The following is a 7,421-nucleotide window of genomic DNA, read 5'->3' as shown; positions in this document are numbered from 1 at the left end:
ACAGGGGTAGCAAAAAACAAAAAAACGAAAACAAAAAAAAAAACAAAATCACATAGGCTCCCTATGCTCTCAGAAGGAAGAAAAAGCTTCCTGCTGTTGGTGTACGGTAACCTCCACAAAGGCCTGTGTGTTTAATGACACCAGATTATCCCTACCTCCCCCATCCCTCCTCTCCCTTCTTGGAGTTGCTAGGAGGCCAGGGGTGTGCTGCAGTGTAACAAACCTGCGTCAGGGGAGGCTGGGGGCCAGAGCCTGTTAGATGTACAGGGCCTGTTCGAGGGAGCTTAATATCCTCTTACTGGAATAACTATTGTCCCAGCTTCTCAACAAATACCAACCGTCATTAATAAAAGGGCTAATAAAAGCATTTATTGCACTCAGGCACTGGTCTTGCTTTCTGTAGCTCCAGGGCCTTGGCAGAGACAGCCGTTGAGGATGAGGGCTGGAAAAGCTGAGGCTCCCCCTGCACCCAAGAGCTCAGCCCAGGCCTCCAGCCCAGCCCATCACCCTTCCTAAGACCAAGGGCCGCAATCGGTGAGATGTCTTGTCAAAGAAGAGCCGGGCAGTCAGACAGTGGGAGACTGGAGCATGAAGATAATGTATCATTTAGGCATCAGACTCCTGGGTCATTGTAAATAGTGACTATAGGGTGGCGAAAAAGAAAAGGTTGCTTATCATGACTTTATTTCAGGAAGCTGAAAGCACATCGTCTTGCAAGGCTTTTTCCCACATTTGACAGAGGGGGAAATGAAGGCACACAGGCATTTAGGGGCGCATTCAGTCATGTGATTTTTGGCATCCTTGCCAGAACTGACTAGACTCCAACAGTCCTTACTCCCAAAACTAGCACCACACTGATAGAAAAAGGAAGTGTGAGGCTATATCTATCTCCGCCCAGTCCCGGATTCTGTAAACGCTGTGATCATTGCCATCGCTTCTCTAAATGATTATTGTTATTATTATAATAACTAGTGGGTAGAGTTGAGTGGGTGGTGTCAGATAATTACTAAGACCCCAAAATTAAAGTGGTTGAGTCCTTACTTTTCCACGGCTGCTCAAGATGAAAATGAAAGCTGGCCTTCAGGGGGCCCTGGGAGGAACCCTAATCTTGAGATAGAGGGAGCCCAGGTGGGGAAGGCAATGGAGGAAGAACAGGCCCAAAAGGCCTAGGAAGCCACACTTGGAAACTCTAGATCCTGGATTACAGGACCCTGAGTGAGAGAGCACAGTCAAACCAACCTGGCTTCACATCTTGGGTCTGCTTCTCCTTTGCTGCATGACCTTGGGAATTTACCTAGCCTCTCTGAACTTCAAGTTCCTCATCCAACAAATGAGGATAATAATCATAACTAGTCCCTAGAGCTGTTGTTGTAAGTAAGGGTTAGAGGACAGAGTGTGAGAAATCCAGAAATGTGGGTTCTTTCCTCCCTGAGCCTAGAGCTTTGCCAGTGAGGAGCCCACTAACTGTGGGGCTGCAGAACTTTCCTGGCATGAGGTACATTAGGAGGCAGAGTCCTCTTCTCAGGACTAGCAGTTCAGTGGGAAACAACTTTAGCCTCAGTTTCCCCCCTATTTAAGACAGGGCAACAAAATCTCTTGGGCCCTTGGCCCCTCCCTGCCCCAAGGGCTGGGCATAAAGATGGATAAAGGAGACAGGGTCCTGGGAGGAAAGGTGGGCGTTAATAACAGCACCGTGGACCTCTATTATTATTGTCATTATTCTGGCTCTGTCCTGTAAGCAGCGGGGACCCAGGTGACTCACTGTCTGCCTGCAGCAGCCCAACATCGGCCTGTTGGGACTTGCCGGCCTGCCGGGATTCCTCCACCAAAGAAGCCTCTGCTTCTTTCTCAGCTCCCGATGGGAGCTGTCAGGGTCCCCATGGCTGGGAGGAAAGGGAGTGGGAGGGGGCATTTGAGACCACAGTGCACAGCTCAGAGAGGCTGGGACACCTGTGCCAACAGCTACGAGTGAGCCTAGGGCATGGAGTGGCAGGAGCTGGGGCTCCTGGAGGTTGTGGGGTTCGCACCTGGAGAGAGTACCTGATTCCTTCGGAGTGGTCCTGGGAATGGCAGGCCCCAGGGAGAGGGTGGTGAGAGACAGTGACAATTCAGGCCTGGGGCTGACCCTGGGACAGTTCTCCCAGGTGGGATGGGATGGGGACCAAGCCCCCTCCTCCTCCAGGGGAGCCGCTCTGGGTGGCTGGGGCCTGGCATAAGAAGCTGGTGGCATCAGCAGATGATTCTGAAACTCTGTAACCCAAATGCCTGGGTCCTAAAATCTCAGCAATTGTTGGGGGTAGAGAAAGGGAACTGGGGTGCCTCTGACAGCCACCAAGCCCCCTGCCATGCGAGCTCTCTATAAATGTGATTTGAACAGCTATGACTCACCCGCACACACCCCTGCAGTTTCGTGGTGAGGACACAGCTAATCATAGCTGTGTTTGGGGGAGGAAGAGGGATTTTGCCACAAGCTCCACAACAGTCCCTCCTTCTCCAGGATGGCAAAGCGGGTGTGACTGGCCAGGAGTTTGGCAAGTAGGAGTTTCTGCTTCCCTGGGGATTGGCTCTGCCCAGGGGAAGAGCACACCCCTAGAAGGGCCATTAAGGTCAGGGTTGGTTCCCTGATTTCTGATCAGAGATGACACCAGGAAGATCTGAGCTGGATTCCCTCAGATCTGTCAGTGATGATGTTTGCTTGGGTCTTGTTTTTGTTTTGATTAGAGCTGAAAGGCACCAATTACAGGACACCTAGTTGTATCCCAAACTATTGATGAGGAAATCGAGGCCTCAAGAGGGTGAAATGACTTGTTCAAAGTCATAAAGGGAGAGTCTCAGAGGCAGAGCCACAGCCCCAACTGCAGATCTGTTGCTCTTTCTGCGAATTCTTCTATGTCTATTTTGATTCCCTAAGAAATGACAACAAAAACAAAAATATCAGCCACCATTCACTGACTAATACCTGCCAGTTACTAGATTAGGTGGTTTATGTATATTACCTCAGGCTGTGAATGCAGATGAGGCGTTCAAACATCAGGTTTACTTAGATCAACTCCACATTTTCTGCCAGGTCTGAGGTACAATCATTCTGGGGCACATGTTCTCAAATTCCCAGCCATTCTGGCTGTGCTTGCTTTATTTAATTGATCTACTACTTTCTACATGTGAGGATCTTGATTGGGCTCTGGGAATCTACAGATAAAATAGGACAAGTTCTTGACAGTGCACTAGGATCAATGATTTACCAGAGTTATAGACAAAGGATCAGGAATACAGACAAATGTGTACTGAGAAGATGAAGAAGGCTTCCAGATTCAGTGGCATTTAGGCAGGGTTTTGAAGGCTCAGTAGGAGTTTGCCAGGTGGGGCTGCAGATGAGAAAGATGAAGTACATGCAAAGAAAATCACATGTGGAAGAGCTGGTGGAGTGAAAGTGTTCTGTGTATTTGAGAACAACAGATAGTTTGAGACAGAGTGTGGTGGAATGAAGGGGAAGGTGTTAAATCACACCACAGAGGCGGGTTGAGACTACCTGAGCAAGGCCTTCCTTCCAGGCTAAGGAGGGCACCGCTCAAGAGGTTTAAGCAGACATCTGCTTCGGAAGGCTTCTGAGACTCTCATTCCTAGTTTATGTAAATACATATTCTACCTCTGATGTAGCCTGTCTCTCTCCCACAGACCTCATTTGTCTGGGCACCTGTGAATATGTTTGTCCACCTGGAATGCTAAGAGGTCGTTCAGTGAGGATGACAGGGACTGCCAGCTGTGGTCACAAACTCCTGCTCTTTGCCTCTGCACAAGAACATTCTGGGCGCTCCTCTGGTGTTCCTCTCATTGACTGGGTATTAGTGGGGTCTTTACACCCTGGCATTCTGCTCGGTCAGGCGCTGTCAGATGGCCCATGCAGTGGAGCTGGGCCGTGGACCCACAATAAACCCTTCCCTGTCCCTCTTCTGGTCCCAGCTCCTGGCCTACCCCAAACCAAGCTCTGCCCCTGTGAGAACTGCCCTCTTCACCTCTCCACCCCAACTCGCATCCCAGGGTGCTTTAACCTTCCTGTTAGAACATGCTTGCTTTCTCCTGCTTTCTCCCTGGCTGGCTTTCCAGCCCACCCTGGTCTGGGTGCCTGGAATACAGAGGCATTCTTAGTTCTTGTCAGGTTGAAAAAAGGACCTTTCTTTCATGTATATTTTCATTTTTAATCTCAGTTAATCACCCAAAAGAGGCTTCCTGACGGAGAGAACAGAAGATGCCTTTTGGAGCTCGAGAGGCTTGAAGCCAGGCTGTGTGACCTTCAGCAATCATTTCACTTCTCTGAGCTCCAATATCCTCATGTGTAAAATGGGAACATCAGCCCTTACCGGGCAGGGATTATGAGAGATAACATGCTTGTCAATCAATCAAGGAAGGGTTGAGTTCAGTTGAGAGACCCGAGCAGGAAGGGACACATTCCTATGCTTCCTCTAAGAACTGGTACCTTTGCTTCCAGCTAAAAAAACACAAACAAAACAGAGTGTGTTAAATCAGGGCTTGGTGCTGTTGCAAGTGACGCTGTAGTGAAATGGGAAGAAGCCCACCCTCGGTAAGGATCCTAAGGCCTCTGCCAACAGGAGGAAGACGCGTCCTTCCTGTTCCTGAGGGAAATGAAAGGCTGAAGCCAAAGCTATCTTCCAAAGCCCACAGACAGGTAGCTCTCCGGCTGACCTTTGCCGGGCTGGTAAGCCTCATAGTTTCATTGTTCCACCCGGGCTGGGGAGCTGGTTGGTGGAGTTGGCTTAGAGAAGGATATTTTGTATCTGGCTTTTGGAATGACTAATGAATGAGCTGTCTCCACTGCAGGAGAATTATGCCACTTAAGCAAAACCCAGCCGGGCTGGTCGGCTCTGAGATAGCTAATAGGAAATGCCTGTCAGAGCACTGACGCTTCAAAGCCAAATATATTCTCACTGTGTTCTCTGTTTGCTAAGTTTACTTTATGCAAAATATAACTCAGCTGAAAATATGTAGATGGCAGAGTGCTCGCTCCTTCTCTCTGGAAGAAATTGCAAAGATGGGGAGGAGAGCAGTTCGCAGTTAACCCTACCGGTCCTGCCAGGCTGAGGAACAGCCGGACCCAGAGATCTACTCGCTAGAATGTCTGTGCCTCTGATGGGTCCATAGCAACTGCAGTCTTCAAAATAGAGGCAACTGCCCTCCTGCCACATTTCCAGACAATGGGAATACAGGGAGCGTGGCACTGGCAATCACAAACAACCCGTCTGTCAACTTGCCCAGTGTTGCAGGGGCCAATAAGGCCATGTGGGGACAATTGAATTTTTGACCTGTTTAGTGGCCTTGCCCACCAATACCCACCTCTCATCGGTGAGGCACAACATCCTCCAACCAAGAAGCAACCAAAACAGTCAGTGACTCCTGTAACCCCTGGATGGAGCAATAGCCAGGTGGATGCTGAAGCAATGTAATCTATGAGAAGAGCACTGGATAGGGAGTCAGGGGAGCTGGGTTCTGGTCCTTCTTCTGCCTCTTCCTCTGCAACCTTGCGGGAAAGGTCTTCAGGCCTTGGCTTCACCATCTATAAATGGAGAGATTGGACCAGCTTGGCAATTTCTAGTGTCACATGACCCTAACATTCCGTATTATACACAACAGAATGGAGGCAGGAGTGTGGCAACAGCACCCCATTCTCAATTCCCTGACGCTCTCCCTCTCTCAAGAATTGCCATAAGGAGCTGGGCATAAAGACAGGATCATCTTTATAGAGATATGTGAGATTTCTCAATACCCAAAGTGGAAGAGATCCCCCGAGGCCATGACCGTGGAATGAGCATGTTGCAGATCCCTGGCTGAGGAGGAGCAAAGAGACAGGAACTCCTGCAGCCTTTGACTTGGAAACATCCTGATTCCCATAAGGCCACAGTCACCAGGCAGCCTGCTGGCAGCTCATTCCTCTTCCCAAACACCCTCCCTGCATAAAAGGTCTGGCCTCCTTTATGGAAGGCATTTGGGTTTTACTCCTCTGGGACAGAAGTGGTGAGGGCTGGGCCTAAGGAGCTGTGTGGGCTTCTCAGAAGGACCTGGAGAATAACCATGGAACACCTAAGTGTGTGATGCAGAGTAGGGATGAAAATATGCATTAGACATGAAGAGCTCCCTGTTTTGTTGCAAGATGAGAACATATAGAGGCGGCTGGGCACAGTGGCTCATGCCTGTAATCCCACCACTTTGGGGGGCCAAAGGGGGTGGATCACAAGGTCAGGAGTTTGAAACCAGCCTGGCCAACACGGTGAAACCCTGTCTCTACTAAAAAAACAAAAATTAGCCTGGCGTGATGGCAGGCACCTGTTATCCCAGCTACTTGGGAGGCTGAGGCAAGATAATGGCTTGAACCTGGGAGGCAGAGGTTGCAGTGAGCCAAGATTGCGCCACTGCACTCCAGTCTGGGGGACAGAGTGAGACTCCAACTCCAAAACAAAAAAAAAACCAAACAAACAAAAAAACCACAATATATAGAGGAAACAAAGAATGTTGTAGGGTAAATCACTTGACACTGACATTGCTTTTTAAGCACATTAGAAGTTCAGAGAGGTAACGCCCTTGGGCCAGTTGCTGAATCTCTGAGCCTCAGTCCTCATCTATAAAATGGGGATGATGATGACTTCCCGTCACTACAGAGACAATGTATGTAGAATGCCTCACACACCACCCCGCACATTTTAATCACTCAATAAAAAGAAGCTATTACTACTTTTATAGTCAAGGCTTAGAGGAGAGCTTCTCAACAGAATGGGTTCCAGGTGAGCAGAGACCTGACCCATCCGTTTAGCCCTTGGGGCTTGGCCTGGGGTGTCTGGACCCCCTAGCTGGCCCTTCTCAGGCTGCCAGCAGTTCCTGCAGTGTGTCACACAGACAGTATCCATTCCTTCATGTGCAAAGAACATTGGGAAGCCCTGACTTAGAGACCTCCAAGTAGGCTTCAAAACCTACAAGGCCAACCAGGCATGGTGGCTCAGGCCTATAATCCCAGCACTTTGGGAGGCTGAGGTGGGTGTATCACCTGAGGTCAGGAGTTCGAGACCAGCCTGGCCAACATGGCAAAACCCCATCTCTACTAAAAATACAAAAATTAGCCGGGTGTGGTGGTGCTCCCCTGTAATCCCAGCTACTTGGGAGGCTGAGGCAGGAGAATTGCTTGAACCCAGAAGGTGGAGGTTGCAGCAAGCCGAGATTGTGCCACTGCACTCCAGCTGGGGCAACAGAGCAAGACTCTGTCTCAAAAAACAAAACAAAACCTACAAGGCCTTTAGTGAGGTGGGCAGCATGGAGGGGCTTCTGCTGCCCTAATAGGAATCAAGGAAAACAGCAAAAACCAGCCACAAAGAGTGAGAGATGGCGGGCCTGAGAGTCAGGGGACAGCTGGGAGGTCT

General features: G+C 49.7%; 1 long non-coding RNA gene across 1 annotated transcript in view; it reads right to left on the bottom strand.

Annotated features, from left to right (window-relative positions):
* Positions 1–789: 789 nt before the first annotated feature.
* Positions 790–7,421, bottom strand: part of LOC134809626 (uncharacterized) — a 30,042-nt gene continuing 23,410 nt past the window's right edge. Inside the window, exons 4-6 of the long non-coding RNA XR_010155885.1 lie at positions 5,350–5,569; positions 2,997–3,189; positions 790–2,906 (exon numbers count right to left, since the gene is read on the bottom strand). This is a non-coding gene — a long non-coding RNA (uncharacterized LOC134809626). The remainder of the gene's footprint in view (positions 2,907–2,996; positions 3,190–5,349; positions 5,570–7,421) is intronic.

Source organism: Pan troglodytes, chromosome 2 (genome assembly GCF_028858775.2).
Source record: "Pan troglodytes isolate AG18354 chromosome 2, NHGRI_mPanTro3-v2.0_pri, whole genome shotgun sequence".
Classification (NCBI taxonomy): domain Eukaryota; kingdom Metazoa; phylum Chordata; class Mammalia; order Primates; family Hominidae; genus Pan; species Pan troglodytes.
This window is presented reverse-complemented; position numbering and strand designations above follow the sequence as displayed.